The sequence below is a fragment of the Polypterus senegalus genome, chromosome 9 (assembly GCF_016835505.1).
Source record: "Polypterus senegalus isolate Bchr_013 chromosome 9, ASM1683550v1, whole genome shotgun sequence".
NCBI classification, from domain to species: domain Eukaryota; kingdom Metazoa; phylum Chordata; class Cladistia; order Polypteriformes; family Polypteridae; genus Polypterus; species Polypterus senegalus.
The window spans coordinates 31541166-31560941 of NC_053162.1; positions in this window are offsets into that span (position 1 = coordinate 31541166).

A 19776-nucleotide genomic window follows, 5' to 3' on the forward strand; every position below is an offset into this window, starting at 1 on the left:
AACCTAGTGTGGTGGCACAGTGGTTAGTGCTGCTGCCTTATGGATTCAGCATCCTGGGCTCAAATTCTATGCCTGGATGTTATAATAGTGTTGATAGACCTACCAAATGCCTTAGTCACTAGGCCACACTATTTAGTTTCTCAAGTAAAGTTTTTGTTAATATAGTGTCTTTAAATAGTGCATATTATCCCAAGGTGCTTTGCACCCACTACAGATTTCATATTTCCACTTGTGAAGAATCACAGAGACCGCTAGGCCACATTAAATTTTAATATTCCATTATCAAGGTAACCTGTCTTTTATAATGCATTTTTATATTGAACCCCACCCGAGACCCTTAGAACACATTTCTTTCATACTTATACAATGTGATTTCTGTCAGATTAAGTGACATGCTGTGTATCATCTAATAACAAGTGGCCATAACTATATACCCATATAAACTATAATAGCTATATTGCCACTCTAGTGTTTTACACATATAGTTCAGATATTTTTTCAATTCCACAGTACACATAGTAATTCGGTGGGTGGCGCTCACCTAGCAATACTTTAGCTACTCGTCCGCACCATGTAGTCATAACTGCTTCTTCTAATATTTCACGTTAAAGTATAGCATCTCTGCGTAGTGATCCACATCTTTATTCTTTTCAAACTTGTCACTTTTTTCACATGTCATCATTATGAATCGCTGTTAGATTAAATAACATGCTCAGAGTCACAGAAGATGCCAGTGGTGGGCACTTCACTGGTAACCACATTTCCTGTCTCAGCTGCTTCTCACAATAACATGCTCTTAATCACATCCTTTTCTTTTCAGTTGGATCTTTAGACTTTCTGTGCCTTTTAACCAGCATATTGCAGTAATGCAGTTCATATAAGTGAGCACAATTTCAAATCACTGGATTTCATTGAAAGCCAAACATACAGCATTGTGCCCTCTTAGATTTGTACAAGTGCCAAAATATTTCATTAAGCAATGTAATTACCCAAAAAAAGCAGGAATTTGTCTTCTGATAGCAAATGTGCAGCCACTGTGACTCTCCAGAACCAAAGACCCCCCTACCTTTGGCTTATAGCTTATATGTACAACTGAGTTTTTCGTGCAAACATTCAAAGCTGTCTTATTATGCTAATCCAGATATTAAGGACATTTTTGAATGTTTTCAACATTGCATGCCCTGCATTAACTCCTTTTCTCTTTGCAGCATTGCTTACTGTTCTTCTGTTCATGTATCTTATGTCCAGGCTCGCTAGGCTATATTCTGAAGAGTTCAGTATGGATTCTACTAATGCGCAGTAAGTTAGAATGTGCATGCATGCAGACATTTTAAAAGATAGCATAATTCATAAATATACACTAACATACATTAATACAGAAAGTCTGGGCAGCAGGAGAGTACAACCCCATTATTGCTGATTCATGTCCTAGAACTGCAGAGGCACAAAAGTGAGTGTCTGTCCCTGTTAAGTAAAGAGGACAGCAGGCAGCTCTGTGAAAACTGGGGCCAGCAGGTGGCAGCAACACATTAAATAAATGGCTGCCCACTTTCACTTCTCATTAAGTTTAGAACAGATAAAACAGATCCCAACTCGCAGCCACAGAGAATGTAAGATTAATGTGTTGAAGTTAGAGGCAAAAGAGAGAAATCTGGAGTCTTGTGAGAGAGCAGCATGTGGTCAGCAACTACAGAGGTGCTATTGGTTTGGTCCAGGACGGTTAAATGTTTGAATATTTAGTATTGTCGGTGTACTCTGTCCACTTCTGTCTAAGTGTGTGTGTGTGGCAAAATAAAAAAACCTGCTTATTCCTATAGTACTGTTGTGCATATCCTTTTGCCCTTTTAGGCTGTATAACAGGTACCCTGTGCCAATATGCAAGATGAAGAGTGGGATGAACATTTTTTTCATTTGCTTTACAGGGTTGACTTTATTTAAATTCTAGTGTCCACAATATATTCATAAAACCAGAATTAGATATCTAAAAACACATACCTTGTGCAAGTAGGTATAGTTTAGCCAGATACAGTGTCTCAGGGTACCTAAAGAAACAAGATACCAGTTGTGGCATTCCATTGACAAAGCTCTGCTCCTTCCCTTAATCTCACATAGACTGATGTCTCTTGACATCTGATGTTCTACAAACTGTCCATATGGGGCTTTATATTGTGCATTACTGATAAGTGAACCCCACTGACCAGGAAGAGATCAATGAATGAATGAATGAATGATCTTTATTGTCATTGTCACAGGTACAACGAAATTGGAAGATGTCTCTGGTCAGTGCATTATCACATATATATAAAAAAAACCAAAAAACGAGTAGAATATAGACAAACATTCAGTAGTGCAAATTATCACATCTATAAAAAAACGAGTGAATCTAAACAAACATTATAACATTCAGTAGTGCAAATTGCATAAGTCAGTGCATAATTCATATAGCTGTTATGTGACCATTATCTGCTTTTAGTGGCATTGAGACGTGCTATTGCAGTTGGGTAAAAACTATGTTGGAGTCTATTTGTCCTTGCATGTATTGCTCTATACCGTTTGCCTGACGGCAGCAGATCGAATAGGGAGTGTCCAGGGTGTGAGGTGTCCTTTATGATGTTATGGGCTTTTTTGAGGCAGCGGGAGCTATGTAGATCTTCTAGTGTGATCAAGAACTGTTATGCAGGAAAGCTGCCTCATAAGCTAAGTGGACAAATCGGCTGCTGGCTGATGGAGATTTTCTCTACCAAAGCAATAAATCCAGGAGCTCTGATTCCATTGTCTTGGGTTCAGGTTTTCATTTCTGTCATTTGTTCTAGGATGAATAAAGAAATAGAGAGAAAGAGAGTGTCACACTGAATGATTCATCACCAGTGACAAAATGTTTGTTCAGAGTGACATTGTTCTAAAAATCCTGTGGCTCATTCAGATGCAATTTTGTAAACCTAAGAGGTCCAACCATTTGCTTTTGTTGGAAAGAAGCAGCTCTTTCTTGTTTACCTCTCCATTAGAGGTATACTCATTGAGCATTGTATGATGATAGAGTCACAAACCATGTTGAAAGAGAAACCTAAAAAACGTCGATGTAGATTTTGGGTTGTTTGTGATTTCTCAGTGCATCACATTCTGATCTTTGGGGGGAATTTCTATGGATGTCCATTTCTGGTAAGACTAGCAACTGGCTTTAAACTATTCAAAGCTCTTTGCATAGACAGTCTGGAGTCACTTACCACCAATATGTAACATCCATTTGGAAGATTTGATGGCAGTCATTTTTGTGCCAGTACATTAACCACACATTAGCTATTCGGCATGAAGGGTTGAGAGAGCCTATCAGAGGCAGAGAATGCTTAGGGTGCCAGAAGGGTCAGGCATGGTGAACAATTTAGCTGGGACATCGGAAAACACCCATTTCTTTTTGAAAGATGCCCAGGATTCTTTTAGGACCATTTTTACAGCACAGTGTTCCTGTCAGTGATGGTTTTGCACTAAGAAAATTTAGAAAAATACCATTGCATCATGAGTAATGATTCCAGGCACTTCTTGCACACCCTCAACCGGTACTACCTAATAGTCCAGTGAGAATACCTGATGGAAGTTAACTTCACTGCAGTCTTGGCTCACAGTTCAACACTTAACAAATACTGTAATTAACCAAGAAAAGGAGCTAATGAAACTAACAAAAGAAACTGAAAGGCTTTTAACAATCACAACATTATTAACAGAAAAATTAACCAAAATTGGAACTGTTCAAAGGAAAAGGAAAAACACAACACTAAAACGCAACAAGAAGGTCGAGACCTATGACAAACCATTATACTGAGTAACCATAAGAAAGTCACTTCACCTGTCTGTCTGACTGGGGAAAAAGAAATGAAGCCAGTTGTGTTTCAAATGTTGTAAGTTGCCTTAGAAAAAAGGTATTAGCTAAATCATAATATTGTACATCGTAATATCATGTATTTTCAGTTAGCAGCTCAAATTACCTTTTTAACTAATGCAAATGGTATGGGTATACTTTTTCACATGTAGCTGTGCCAGAATATTGGTTTGTTTGTAGAGCATAAAAATTGACAAATTAAATTCTGTGGTATTTTGCCAAAGGTTAGGTTGCCCTAACGTTATGACAAAGTGCTAGATGATTGGTTATCATTTCCTGGGATATTAGGGTATACTTACTTTAGAACATGATTGTAAATGAATTTGTGCACTTTTAAATATCATAGACTAGGGGGCTAAGCCCCCTGCTCGCTTTGCTTGCTAACCCCCGGGCCTGCGCTACACGTTAGCCTCTTTGCGGTTGTGCTGCTCACGTTTGGGGATGCGGATGTACAATTTAAACAGATTGTTATTTTCATGGGAATTGTTACATGTGCATAATAGAACTAACTATTTTACATTATGGCGAGTAATTAACCATATTAAAGATTGTAAAATTGTAAAAAAAAATTGAAAATAAATTATGTTTCATGTTGGGTTAGAGATATTTGTTGAGTAATAAAATTTCGTTCTGTTTGGCTTTGAAATTAACACGCAAAAACGTTTTAAACTTACACTTTTACTGTAAAACTTCAGTAAAAACAATTTTTGAATAAAATTTTCATCAATATCACATTGAATTTTGATTCTGTGCTTGGACTTTCATCGTGACAACGCAACTGCCCGTGATTAAATTTCGTTTCTTTCTCTCTATTAAATAAAACAACTTTTTTGAATGTTTGGCTCTGAGATTTGTAGATTGTCTTTGCAAAAGCTATTCTAATGGGAAACTGTTAACGTTTTAATATGAATGGAATATCAAGATCTCCTTTGTTGTCTGTTATCCCGTGAAGATGTACTACATTACCTTTCTTGGATACACCCATCTCTATACAGTATTTAATGTGGAGGAAGACTGGACGGTGTTAACGGTTGTAGATATTCTTTGGTATATTGTAAGTTGATGTCTATATCTTCCGCACGATCACCACCAACTGTTTCAGCATAGTGTATTGATATGCATTTAACCGATCAACATTTTTGGCATTAATTCATTTGGCTTCATCGTTTCTCGGTACTAGGATTGCGCATGTACTCATTTCTTCTGTTGTTAACCCTTTGTGATGAAATTCTTCAATAAGATTTGGACAAAATACGTCTTCTTTAATTGGGAACTTAAAGTGAGGAAAACATGAAAATTTATAAGAGATGAGAGAGCAAGAACTGTGTCTGTCAAAAGCATTCACACGAATGAGAGGTGAGAGTACTGTGTGCGTGGTTGAAAATGGAGAGCATGACTTGAAAAATTCTCATGTCCAAAGTCTCTTTCCGTCGCAGGATTTTTTTTATATAATAGAAAGATTAAAGTTTAAAGTTTTTAGAGATTATGTAAAGGCAGTAAGTTACGTGGTGAAAACAAGTGAGCTAAGGTGGTTTGGGCATGTTGCACAAACGGCAGAGAATGACTGAGTAAAGAAGTGCATAGTAAGTAAGAGTTTTCTTCGCATCTGTTTTAATGCTTATTCAAATGATTTGGATTACCATAACACTGCTTGAACACTCTCTGTGTCGAACTGTGCTCATGTGTTGCATATGTATTTTTGTCAAGGTTCCATTGTGGGTTCAAGTTGATTGGTCACTCTAAATATGGCTGGGTAAGTGAGTGTGCCTTGAGATGAGTTGTTCACTTCCCAATTACATCACAGTCTGTGTGGAGTTTGCATGTTCTTCCCTGTCCCCATGGATTTTTTAAAGTTCTGTCATTTCCTGCCATATTCCAAAAATGTACAGATTTTGTGTTTAGTAGCCCTGAATGAAAATGAATGAGTGATTGAGTAGCTATGCCCTGCATTTGAATGGTTTCTTATCCTCTTATTCAGTTTTAATGTGTGACTTTTGCCAGGTGCTACTGAGATAGGCACTTCATCCCTTAGATAGAGTATTGGACACACTGGGTTCTAAAGACTGATGAATGTATGTTGTATATTTGTATGTTTTCTTTATATTTTCACTGTCAACTTATTCCCTTGTTTATCTATGGTCTTTCATCAAATCTTTATATTATCTTTCAAGGTAGTTCATGTGTACTGTTCATTAGGTGCCGAAGAATTAAACTTGACTTGAGGTTAACAAAGCATGTCACATTCTTTATTACGCCAATGTGTCATTAGACTCTGATAAAGTGATGGGACGTGGGCGGCTGATGCCAGTCTTTCCTGTATGCTGTGTGGGTCCTGTATTGACAGGAAGGTTAGGATGACTAAATAGAATAATAGAATGACTTCAAATGAAATAATCAGCAGAGCAAATTGAATGTTGTAGCTTGTGCCTCTGTATGTACTGGATCCTAATGCTAGAGGTGTTCTATTCCATTTTGAATTAGTTTTTTCTAAGAACCCAACTTCTTTAACCTCAAATATCTCATCTACACTTTTCCTCAATGTTGTCAGGTTGGCATATTTTCACACAAATTTAACAGTACAGAGAAATTTCTAGTGTTAGATAAAAGGCTTGTCCCCTTTGGCGATTACTCAGTGAAACATGACCACCACAAATTTAGCTTGGTAATGTTCATTTGTTTGTGTTATATTACTGCTAAATGATACATGTGAAAACTTAACAAGCAGTGACAACACAGCAGAGCACAACTACAGGGCTGATCACTTTCCATCTGTTCTACTTGTTTTATAGTTACCTCTTGCCCACCCAGCATGGGCAAAGTTTTCTTGCACTTAAAAAAAACCTTTAGGATTGTTTTAAAATTATTATCTGGCCCTGATGGCTCAAAAATGGATTAAGTGAATGCAGAAAATAGGTGGATGGATGGAAGCCCAATGGAAAGAAATACTAACTAGGAGCTGAATCAGAAGCAAATTGTCTACCGTCAAGAGACTACTTTGTAATGGTTACTTTCGGAAATGCCAAAGTAATACCTTTCAAACACACTGCCCTTTGGACACTGTTAGCTTATCTCTCTCATAATAATTATTAGTTGCTTCTGTTTTTTCAGAAGGCCATTTAATTTTTGCCATTGAATTCAGAATACCGATACCGATTTAATTTCATATGTGACTGAATATGACTGATATTTCCGTCCTGGTGCCTCGTTTATAAAACTTTGTGTAGATCTGAACGTGAAAATATGTGCATACAATGTATCATTTATAAGTCACAATAACTTGTAAATATGCAAACAAGAAGCCTTTAATGTAAGATGCAAAAGAAATTAAAAACAAGTCATTTGAACCTGGGAACTGGGACAGTTGTGAGTACAATTGTGTCTGAGGTGTGGGGGTCTGAAATATTCGCTAGCAGTCACAGGAGTCAAAGTATCCCTAATGGACCCTGATTATCTTTTCAAGAGTGCTGGGTCACCTCCTAGTGGCATTTCTAAATGAATATTGTATATCATATGGGATTTCTCCACTTATGGTTTACCTCTGGTAATGTTTGTGGCAGCTTACTTGGTTGCATTAATGCAGCTTATAACAGTATTTGTTCCCATGGTTTTGTTTCTTAATGCTCCAACAGTTATTACAAAAACATAAACTCATAATTGTTCATTGTTCTGAAGGAAAGAATTTTTCCTTTACTTTTGTGGTGCTATACTTTTATTGAATACAAGGCTGACCCGCCTTTTAAGGCGACCGCCTTTTAAGTTGACCACTTCTTAAAGCAATTCAATATGTTGATCAATTTGATATTTTATACAAACTCATTAATTTGGTTATATTGCATTTGAGCGGTATTACTTTAATACTCGTAGTTTCTGTTATTTTTGTGATGAAATTTAAACTTTTTTCTATATTGAGGTCGCCCTTTTGAACCCCCCTGATATTTACTACGCGGTGAGGCATTTGTACTCCATCAACATTAATTATTTCCAGAGACATAATTTTGTCTATTTTTCCAGCGCATTGCGCACAAAAGCAAGGGAACGATGGGAGCACCAGAACTCTGCTCACATCATGTCGCTTTGTACCTCAAGCTGCAAGTAGTAAGTCTGTGATAAGCGGAATACCGCTACGCTTTCCACTCACGGTACGGAAAGACAATCCCGACCGCTTTTATATAGTAAGAAAGAAGAAGAAGATATCGCACAGTCTGGAGTAGAAAATCATCTTTTACCTGGAAAAACGAAACTACAAATCCCATCGTACATTGCAAAATGGACGGGGCGTGTGTGAACCTCCGCACCTGCGTAGCCTTCACGGGATGGAAGGACAATCCCGACCGCTTTTATATAGAAGACGTGTAAACTGAACACTTCTTTTTGTGTTGTACTTAGCATCAACACAGCATGCAACTTTATCCAAATGTCTGAATATCATCTTTCACAAATTAGCAACATTTTAAAAGTCTGCTGTCTGGGTAATTAATGACACTTTGCCCTTTTAAATCTAATTTAACACCTTATGCTTTAGTGTGACATACAGATTATACCAGGTCAGCCAAAAAATAAAAACTTGAATGTCATCACTTAACTAATGCTGTGCACCAGTTTTTTATGCAATTTGAGATAATAAGTTGTTGAGTTTTTACACATTCTAATACAAATATCAGTGTTACAGCCTTCAGCTTTACTCTTATATAAAGAATAAAAATCTCATGACTTTTTTTTTTCTTTTGGTTGTCATCATAAGAACCTAAGGACAATTCTGACAAAGACCAAGCCATTAAGCTCGTAGCTTCTCAGTCCCTGTTCATTCAAATTGCAGTAGATTTCTTATTTAATGAGGATAAATCAAAAAGTAAGACCAATTTGAAAATTACATGGTAACCACAATGGATAGAAGTTAATGCAATGCAACACATTCACAATGGCTTCTGGGTAGTTCGAACACGCACAGTGCAGCGCTCACCCATAAGTCTAGGTGAAGCCAATGTCAAATGAACATGGATGCTCTGCTGCAAGATTGCACCATTGTTGAACAACTAGTCAGAGTGAGATTTCTTTGGGCAGCGGGAAGAAGAAAACCTGCTGAAATTCACAGAAGGATGTTGGCTCAGTACAGAAGTGAAAACAGCATGACTTAATGAAAAAGTTTATCAAATGGGTAGTGTGAGGGACAACAGTTGAGGACTGGCATCCCAGATGGAGTTGACTTGAGAACCTTACCTGGCTTGATCACCAATTATATGGAAGGACTGGGGAGAGCAAAATATCTAGGTTATTGTCTCTACCCATACGCTAGGTGGCAGCATCGCTTGGTCTCGATACCCTATAAGACAACAGCAGGGAAAGCCAGGAATTGTAGTCCAGTAGTGCAACCCTGCTGGGGTGTATGGGGGAGCAGCAGTGCAGAGAGAGAAAGAAGAAGAGACACTGGTTTAACTGTTCTGTAAAAATGTATTTGTGCAATAACCTTCCCCTTTATTTGAACCCGGGATTGTTTAGTATGTTTAGGGTTTTGGGCTCATTGGCACTGCCTAGCTTTCACAGTAGAAAGGTGTAAAGCAGGAAGAACAAGTGAAACTGACAAGGTCTATCTGGTGTACCATTAATATCACACATACAAGCCCACATCGACATGGTGAATGTTTTCATCGAAGAAGACCGACAGATCACGATGTCCATTGTTACTGCACGTTTGGATATCAGCTATGGATCTGCACATGCCAAAGTGCATGATGACTTGGAGTAACATAAAGTTGGCACAAGATGGGCATCCAAACTGTCTTCCCTGACATCCCTCTTACAGCCCTGATCTGGCACCATGCAACTGTGACCTCTTAGGTCCACATAAAGAGGCTTTTCACGGTTGCATGCTAGCCACTGATGAAGAGGTTAAAGAAGCGGTGCAGACCTGGATTCGTGAGTAGCTGAAAAGCTAATTAGTGGAAAAACACAAAAAGCTGCAGGAGTACGATGTGGACACGTGATATCACTATTATATTCATCTGCTCACAATTACCAGTATTAAAGGGTAACTTTCCTTTACTTTTTGATTCTCACATGTATATGTGAATAAATACTTTTGTTTTGTTTTTTTTAACCTTTTTTACACCCATAGAAATGGCAGATCATACAGTATCTGAAATCAAATTTGAGTTGTGGAGTCTGGAATCTATACTGGCTCCATAGGGCACAGGAAGGAGTCAACACTGGACAAGTCACATTTCATTAAAGGCGTATTGGAGGAATCTGAAGCAGCTGAGAATAACTGCCTGTGGACACAGGGAGAACATGCAAACTTGACATACTGTAGATAGTGACTAGGCTTGGATTCAAACCCAGGGTCCTAGAATGTTAGTCAGATGTACTAACAACCGTTCCCCCCAATGTCATTTAATTGCAATTTAAAAAGGAAATAATGATTGATTGATATTAACATTAAAAAAGCATATTGAAAAATAGAAAAGAACAGAGAATGAAGTGCAGTTTACACCTGTATGACCCAGGTCTGCCTTTTGTGACATTCTTCTAGTGGAAAAGGTTTTTGGGAATTTAAAAAATGTACACGGAATCTACTAGAGATTAGGAGCATCAGTAGGTTTGCACATTTTTGCTAATAATTGTGTGAGGTTTCAATTGGACTGAGTGATTCATTTTTGAGTTATCACATCTACAGACTCTCTTCCTAATCCACAGACAGAAAGATATCACTTCAGAAGTGGTCAGGTCCTATTCAGGGCTTCCAAAAAATATGCAAGACCACTGTAAAAGAATAAACAGAGGATGGTTGGAGTCCCAAGTATACTGTAGACTGTTACCTGGTTGGTTTGTTGAATGGTATTTGCTGTAGGTCACTGGGATGTCAACTTTTGCAGTAGATTGTGGTAGCAAGGATTCATCCTTCTACTGGATAGCATACAGTTGGTGGTTACTATAATGGTCCTTTTAAAAGGGTAATGAAGGTAGGAATGGTATCGACCAAACAGGTAGACAAAACCAGGTCTGTGTCAGAGATCTTCTTTTAGGCTGGCAGTATCAGACATGACTTTGCTAGTTTTCCCCCATAGCCCAGTTCTTTTGGGTTTGTTCCAGAATGATTGAATGGATAATCATCACTTTAACTATGTTGAAATAATGTCTCCTCATAGTAATTTGCCTATACATGTACTCATACATACCTACAGTATGGTATACAGTATGTAATAGTTTAAGAGTATCGTCTTATTCATCCTCTGGTGCCTCCGAAAATGCAGGTGCTTGTGCATCTTTTACAGTACTGGCATCTCTTGACAGCTCTGCTTTTAATAATGCATCTCTTTTGAGCTCTGATTTTACTAGACTATTGCAGGCATCCACCGAAGTGTCTCCTGATGTTGTAAATCTTCCACTTTAGCCTACCTGCAACTTTGAAGTGATCCAGCAGGTATAACCCACAAAGATATTTAAAAATCCTTTAATAAAATGAATGCGTTGCAAACTAAATCATCCAACAGCTTCAAAACTAAAAGTAATGTCTCTTTTCTTCCCAGTTACCCCCTACATCTCCCAAATATCGATGTTGTAATTGTGCAATCACATCAAGAAAAACAAAGATTTATAGAAGACGAAAAATGCTGATTTTTGCCAACCTATGTTTGAAGCTATTATGATTTTTTTGTGGTTTCTTTTGTTCTACAACTTGCGGTTTGTGAAAGTAACCACTTTGCTTTTTACATTGTAGGTCAAAACCCTCATAAAATGTTAGGACGCAACCGGGAACTGAGATATTAGAACGTGGCATCTTTTGAGCTAATGGCTTCCTGCATTGTGTCTGGCAGGCTATTGTTTCAATTAACCCCACGAAGGATGCAATTAGCGAGCATGGCAGACAGAGCCTTGCTCAGCCCAACTGATAATGCTGGCGACATATCACTTATCTTGAAGTTTGCCCATCAGGCTTCGCTGTGTCTGAATGGTGAAAAGAGTAGTGGGATTGTCCCGAAGCGCAGAAGGCCACCTAGCTGATTGCCTACGAATGGCCATGAGAGTTCTTAAAGCTCAACTTATCTCTCTTGCATTTAAATTGGCCTGCATTTCTTTTACTCTCCTACCCATTCCTATGGTGCTCTTTATTGGCTCAATTTGCCTCCAAATAGTTTTCTCCCTCTTTGTAAGGTTACTTTAGGCCTGTTTGAATATGTCCTTGTGATGTATTATCTATTTGTATTATCTTAGCACTTATCTTTATTATCTTACTGCATTGAAATGCATTCCTGCGGGCCTTAGAAATTGGCTTGTGGTGTTGGTTTCAGTGCTATAAGCAATAAAGTTTGCTTGATGGATTGTAATAAACAGATATGGCCTAATAACTTTCAATACTAGTTTCAAAACTTGGAAAGCAATGATGAATGTGCAAAAGGAGCCACATCCAGGTTAGTAATATGGGAAAGATAAGTGACTCTGGACTCTTGGCAATCATACCTCGATCTTCTTTTAAACTCCTAGAGTTTGTGGGCTACTTCTGACTGTCAAGAGTTGTGCATTGGTCAGTTATCAATGTCTACTGTGAGTTCCTATAGTTAGAGATAATCAGCACCTTGCATTTAAAACATTGAGAGTATACCATGGGAGGCATTAAAAACCAATGTGCATGTTTTAATCCTTTTTGTGTGTGTCTTTCGCGTTGGATTTTTCTTCTGCATGGTGTATATTATGTATTGCATTTTGTATATTATATGCTGTTTGTGTCTTTCATGTCTCCAGCTATCCATCTGTTTTCAAAACTAATTCATTTCCTGTATAGGGATGCAGGGGCTCTACTCTGGCAACCTGTTCATTTCCAAGCACATTCATGCACATACCCACAATGTGCTAATTTTAAATCATCCATGAACCGGGAGCCAAATTAACCATATGATCAACCAGAACTTAATATGCATTACCTGATTTAAGCTTCGCAAGCATCTTGATGGCTCATCTGTATTTGCCTGTTTAATCAAAATAAAACAAAAAGTTAATTTCTTAAATAAATAACTGAAGTTTTCATATAAGGGCTGATATCTTATGCACCCGCTTTCTGTGCATGCTGCAGTTGTGCCAATTGAGAAAATAAAATGAACAGGCATCAGCTTAGTTCAGGGGTTCTCCGCCTGTGCTCCACCACCTCCACCTCCCTTGAACATGTAGCCCACACAGTCTCCTTGATTTTGTTGATTTGCAATTGAAAAATCTTTTTTTTTGGTAATTTATGTATAATGAATGAACACCACTGAATTCGCTTCACCTTGAGTTTGTGGAAATGCCTGAAAGGTTTGTGAATTTTGCCTAACCTTGAAGTTAATAGAGAAGTAGCACAAAACTAAAGGCGGTTTATTTAGACTATTTTTCCAGTGATTTTCAGGCATAGCCTTCATTTACATAATCTTAGTCAGTCGGAGGCAGTTGGCACGCTCTCCTGGGTTAAATACCCAACAATTCATTCCAACTAGTCAATGGCTCACTCTGAAAAAATCAAACAGATTTGATTTTTTCACTAGTCATCAGTAGGGTCTGTGTGCATGACAGCTGACAGTCAATGAATGCTCATCTGAAAGTACAACGTATATAATGAAGTGGCGAGGAATAAAGAAGGCAGGTGTTTTGAACCTCAAAAACAGAAGAGAAGCTCATCTGTCTGATGTCTTGTGTTTTAAATACCATGGCAGTAGGGAAAAATGAAAAAAAGGCAGAGATTGTGTACCTGCTGTACCTGTGAACACTTCATACAGAACTGGATCTGTCCAGCAGCTCACTATTTATTGGCTGTCAGATAAAGGGGCAAGCACAACTGTGCAGGAAGGTTGGCATGCAGTTGTTAAATTTTACATGTCCAGCGATTTTTAGTCGTGTAAATCAATATGGTCCAGTGACAAGATCAGATACCTCAGTCGGTAAGTTTGACATACTCAACGACTAGAATGTGCCATCGACTTAAGCTATCCCAGTATTTTATCCAATTACCATATAAAGCAGTCAAAGCTTCTACTCCAGGACTCATGTTCTGTTGACTCTTGTAAAGACATACTGTATGGATTTGATCTTGACTACAGCAACAATTTATTTCTTGTATAGCCCAAAATCACACAAGGAATGCCTCAATGGACTTTAACAGGTCCTGTCTTTTTGAAAGCCCCCAGCCTTGACTCTCTAAGAAGGCAAAAAAACAAAACTCTGAAAAAAAAAGTTGTAGGAAAAAATCCTGGGAAGGGCAATTCTGAGAGAGACCCCTTTCCAGGTAGGATGGGTATCAAAAAATGGGGTAAATACACCACACAAAACAGAGTACAAATAATCCTCTTCACTGAGCTAGATGGCCAATCTGTCATTGACACTTCTGCTTAATTTACAGAGCTGTCCTTGAGAATGGAATTCAATATTTAACTGCAATAATTCTTTTCGAGTTCACTCTAAAAATACATACATAACCATCTCAAACCCTTAATCTGATTCAGGGTTGAATTAGATGCCCTGACATTGGGCTGTGGACAATATGGGAAGCAAACCTGCATAGGAAGTCACTACAGGGCCCTTACAGACTCACCATTCCGATGTCTAATTTGGAATTGACAATTATTCTAATTTGAGCATCTTCAGGGTTTTGGAAGGAAAACCAAGGTAACCTGAAGAGAACCTGCACAGCAAACAGACTCCACATGGGCAACAATCAGGTATGAGATTTGAAGCCGGACAGGCACTATCATTCCTCCATGCACTGAAGCCTCATTGGTGTTTTTGAGAATTTATGAAGGCCTAGATTAGATCCCTACAATGGCTTTTCTCTTTTATTTCTGTGAGCTTTAAACAACAGGACAGGACTTCAGTCCTGGGATCCTTTTGGTTCCTCTTTTCTGCACACCTTTTACTTACACGCTGTGTCTTTTTAATAGCATGGTGACAAGAATTGGAATCAGTACTCCATATATGGGCTCACTAGTACATTATACTGTACAATCAGAGCATAACACATTTAAATTTAAAGTCAACTTTTTTCACAATATATCCCAACATTTCCTTTGCATTTATAATTTCTTCTAAAATGATGTACACAACTCCATGTTTGTACTACTGCCACAGTATGCTGCCCGACGTGACAGAGTGAGAGTACAATCCCGATAAAGAACATACCTTAAAGTGAAATGCAAGTACAAATACAGAACCAAAGACTGGGATATTTTACCCTGCAATGTTAATTGTCAAAATGTCACAGGGTTCAAAACTCACAATCAAAAATGTAAGTTTTATTTTTTTTATATTTTATTGAAATGAAATTTGTTGAAATTTTCTGAATCAGTAAATATGTGTATTTGTTTTTTTAATTTACTTTTTATAAATCACTTCCCAAAAGTCTGCTTTGTGAATAATGAAGAAAAAGTGTTTCTTTCCTTTGAAATTTCTGAAATTGCTTTGGCCAAAAGCCAGTACACTTATTAGCTAAATTGTATGCTTTTTAAATATTTTATTAGTTTGACACCCAATATGACTGTACAGAAAAGTATTGCTTGAGCAAAATCTTGAAATCCAATTAGATTTGATTACATGAGAGTACATAAAAAATGAGGACTCATTAGAGGAGTCAGACAGAATGACTAATTTTATGTTATGATGTGCATTTTTTCAAAAAAGCTGTGTACTTTGGAATCAGATTGTTAATGTGTTTGTGTGAGCTTCACTCCATAAGTGCCTAAACCATCCATTGTGGTCACTGCACTCTGAGATCAGATGACTGCTGTCAGTAATGAATATTTCAGATATATTATAACAACACAGCAAGTGTGCCAAGACAACAGGATTACAAAATCCTGTTTTACAAAATCCAAGTTTCCAGCAGCAGGCATACAAAGGCAAAAATATACACATAACAAGAATTATCATAATTTTAAGTATGCTGACAAGCTAGAAATTACACATATAACAAAAATGATCTATAAGTAAATTAACAAAGGGTAGATATTTACTAGGTACAGTATAAAGTGATTAGAATTGCACATACTTATCAGTTACAATTTCACGGTACAGGATATCAGTCATTGGCACAGTATAGTACATACTGTATAGTGACATTGTTTGTTAAGATGTCTGCTAGACCAGCTCAGTACCATTCAGCACACAAGGAGCAAGACCACCTCAGCTGAGGGATGACTCATTAAAGAGCCCAGTGGCTGAGGGCAGAAATGACCCCACACAACGCTCTTTGAAGCACAGCAGTTGTCTCAGTCTGTTACTGAATGTGAAACTCTTGACCATTCTTGTATACAGCCTCTGTGCTGGTACTCCAGTCAGGCCTGCTATTCAGGTGCACCCTGAAGTACTTGTGTATCCTCACCACCTGCACATCTTTATGAACAATTAGAACCAGGGCTAGTGTGGACTTGACCCTCCTGAAATTTGCAATTTTTAACTTTGTCTTACTGCTGTTGATCTGCAGATGGTTCAGTCTGCACCATTTAACAAAGTCCTGCATTCATTCTCCTGCCCACCACTGGTACACCCAGCCTTGGCTGTGTCATCTGAATATGTCTGCAGATGGCATGATTCCATATTATATCTAAAGTCGGAAATGTACAGGGTAAAACCACTACAGTTCCCTGTGGAACCCCTGTGCTATTCATGACCCTGTTTTTTATTGGCTAACTAAAAAGATTACAATATGCAAGCTTTTGAGGAAACTCAGGCCCCTTCTTCAGGCAAGATACAGTATAAGGGGCCTGAGTTGCCGCGAAAGCTTGCATATTGCAATCTTTTTAGTTAGTCAATAAAAGGTGTCATTTTGCTTGACTTCTCATTACATCCATAATGGCTTACATGGTACAACACCTTAGTACTACTATGACCATGTCTGATACACAGTCCTTAAGCTGTACAAACTGTGGTCTGCCATTTAGGTTGTCCATGGCCCAGGACACTGTGGTACCATCAGCCTGCATTGACCAAAGCTTCTCCCCCAGTAGTATGTCCTGAGTGGTGTTAAATGCACTAAAGAAGTCAAAAACAATAGCCTCACCCTGCTACCCTGTTTCTCCAGACGGGAACAGGCTCTGTTCAGTAGAAACATGACAACATCGCTCACCCATGTGGTCCTGGTAGGCAAACTGAAGAGGGTCCATTGCTGTTCTGACCAAGCCAGCGCCACTAGTTGGTAGTTATTTAGGACTTTCAGTTGCACTGTCTTGAGTAGACTGGTACCACACAACTCAAACCTTTTGTAGGACGGAAGGGATTGAAGATTTGCTGAAAAACTACACACTGTGACTTAAAATTGGCCAGGTATGAGTAAGTGTGCCTTGTGTACAATGCACAAGATTTTTACATATAGTGTCTTTCTGCAGTGAACACAGTGAACAAGTGATTTAGTAATGTAGGGTTATAGTCAATTTGTTGGTGTGTACTTTTACTATTAGTTCAAATGTACGCTCTGGCATGCTCAGTGACAAACAGTGAGGTATTGTGGTTGAAACTGGGAATTGAGCCACACTACCTCTCTTGCATTCTAAACAGTGTCATAAGAACTTTCCAAAAGTTATTAGTTGTAAACTTCAAATAGGATCTGCTGTTTGAATTGTTTGGGTTTTTTTTTTTCAAATTTTTTTAATGTCCAAAAATTAAACATTTGCCTATAGGAAATATGTGAGAAGTAATTATTGTATTGTTGGAATTATCAGTCAGGAATAGTTATGACCAGCAACATTTTTTGCATCCTAATCTTAATGTCAGATAAACTATAGAGATGGTCTTAGACTTCCAGAGGCAGACCAAAATCCCATTAGTTGGTTGGAGAGGGTCAACAGCTTTAAATTTCTTGGAGACACCATCACTGATGACCTTGTAATCATCATCAAGAAAAGCTCGTAAACAACTTTACTTTCTTATCCATCTGTGTAGATATCCCCAATTATGCTCAGCTTTAAAGATGGAGTCTATCCTGACTGCTTTACATCCTGTTACATCCTGGCCCACCTGAAGTCAGCTCACAATCACACTGAGGGGGCACACCCATTAGGGAGCTCCCCTCAAGCTAACCCCACCACCCTTGCCATGATAACATATGCTCAGTGCACACAAATTCCAAGGATTTAACATATAATCTGATAAGAGCTGTAATGACATTGGGATACACACGTTTTATGACCCTGAGCAGATTGGTGGCGTTTATTTCTTGAGTGTTAAGTCTGAACGCAGGTGCTAAGGTAGCAATGTCAGGACTGCTGTTTTCATGACCTGCTGCATTTTCTTCTCTTTCTCTGTATTAAAATTTTCAAATGCATCCATCACACTGTTTTCTGAGTGATTTACATGGTCACTTTCACATTTTACTGTGTCACTTTGCTCCTCTTTGTGCACTTTGATATTGCAGTTTTGGAGTTGTGGGTTGGGTTGAAACAAGTAAGTGTGTGAGTGGAATTGCTTTTTCTCACTGTATTGTGTGCTCCAACATGCCTGATGTGTGTTTACGCAATTAACACATGCCCCTTTTAAACTTTAAAACTGTATTCTGTAATAAATATGTTATTTATGGAAATCTGTATTGCTGTCCGTATGTTGATCTGGCAAAATTTTGCACCAGATGCCCTTCCTGATGCAACCCTCCCCATTTATAGTGGGCTTGGGACCAGCACAAAGTAACACACTGGTTTGTGCATTCCTTGTGGCTGGGTTTAAATAAAGAAAATATAAATGCATAAAATATAAATGGGTTAAATAAATATAAATATGTTATTTATATGGGGCTTAATATTAGAATATACCAGAATGTTGTTAAATGAACTGCTTTTGTCATGTTTGTACTGTTAGGGTGGGGCCTGGGATTAAGGCCAGACCACCACTCTCCCGCCCCTCCAGTCCCACTGGTTCCACTACTGGTTTAGGGCGTATACAACACACACTGCCTTATAATAATCTCATTAAAGATCTCAGTCATCCTGCACAAATACTTTCCTTCGGCATCCAGACAGGACCATTAGCACTCCACAAGTCATAAGGATATTTAATAGCTGCTTATAATCACATTCATGTGCATTTCCTGTAATTGATCATTTGTTTAACATTATCTAGTGTTGTATTTACTGTTTGGTGCTTTGTTTATTACCTGCTGCTTTGGATTTATTCATTGTCTAATCTTTCTCTTTGCTAGTCCTGCTAGACATGCAAGTTGTGCTGTATGCACATGACAGTAAGCTTGAAGTTAAACTGTGTAAGATACTCACAGTGCTGTTGCTATACTATTATGAGCCAGGTCACCTGACATTTAAGTTGTGACCAAACCTGAGGCCTGAAAAGTCTCCATTTAGTACCTGTGGTAAAGAGAGGAGATCTAGAAGAGTCGTCCCTTTGTGCTGTATTTTTTAAGTGATCAGATTTTTATAGGAGTTCAAAATAAAGTAACACTCATGAAAGGGTGCCAAAATGACATAAGCAGGCAGGAACAACTCATCCATAGCCCCCAGCCTAGAATGCCCTGCAAAATGGAACCCTTAAAGATTCAAAATTAAAGATACCTGAGTAGACCTAGGAGAGAGACATAACAGACAAAATATGTCCCAAAACACACAGCAGAAACAGAAAAGGGAAGTATTGAGGAGTAGAACATTAGAACACTCTAGACGAGAACAGGTCATTCAGCCCCACAAAGCTCGCCAGTCCTATCCACTTATTTCTTCCAAGAAAACATCAAGTCGAGTTTTGAAAGTCCCTAACGTCTTACTGTCTACCACACTACTTGGTAGCTTATTCCAAGTGTCTATCGTTCTTTGTGTAAAGAAAAACTTCCTAATGTTTTTGTGAAATTTACTCTTAACAAGTTTCCAACTGTGTCCCGTGTTCTTGATGAACTCATTTTAAAATACAAGTCTCGATCCACTGCACTAATTCCCTTCATAATTTTAAACACTTCAATC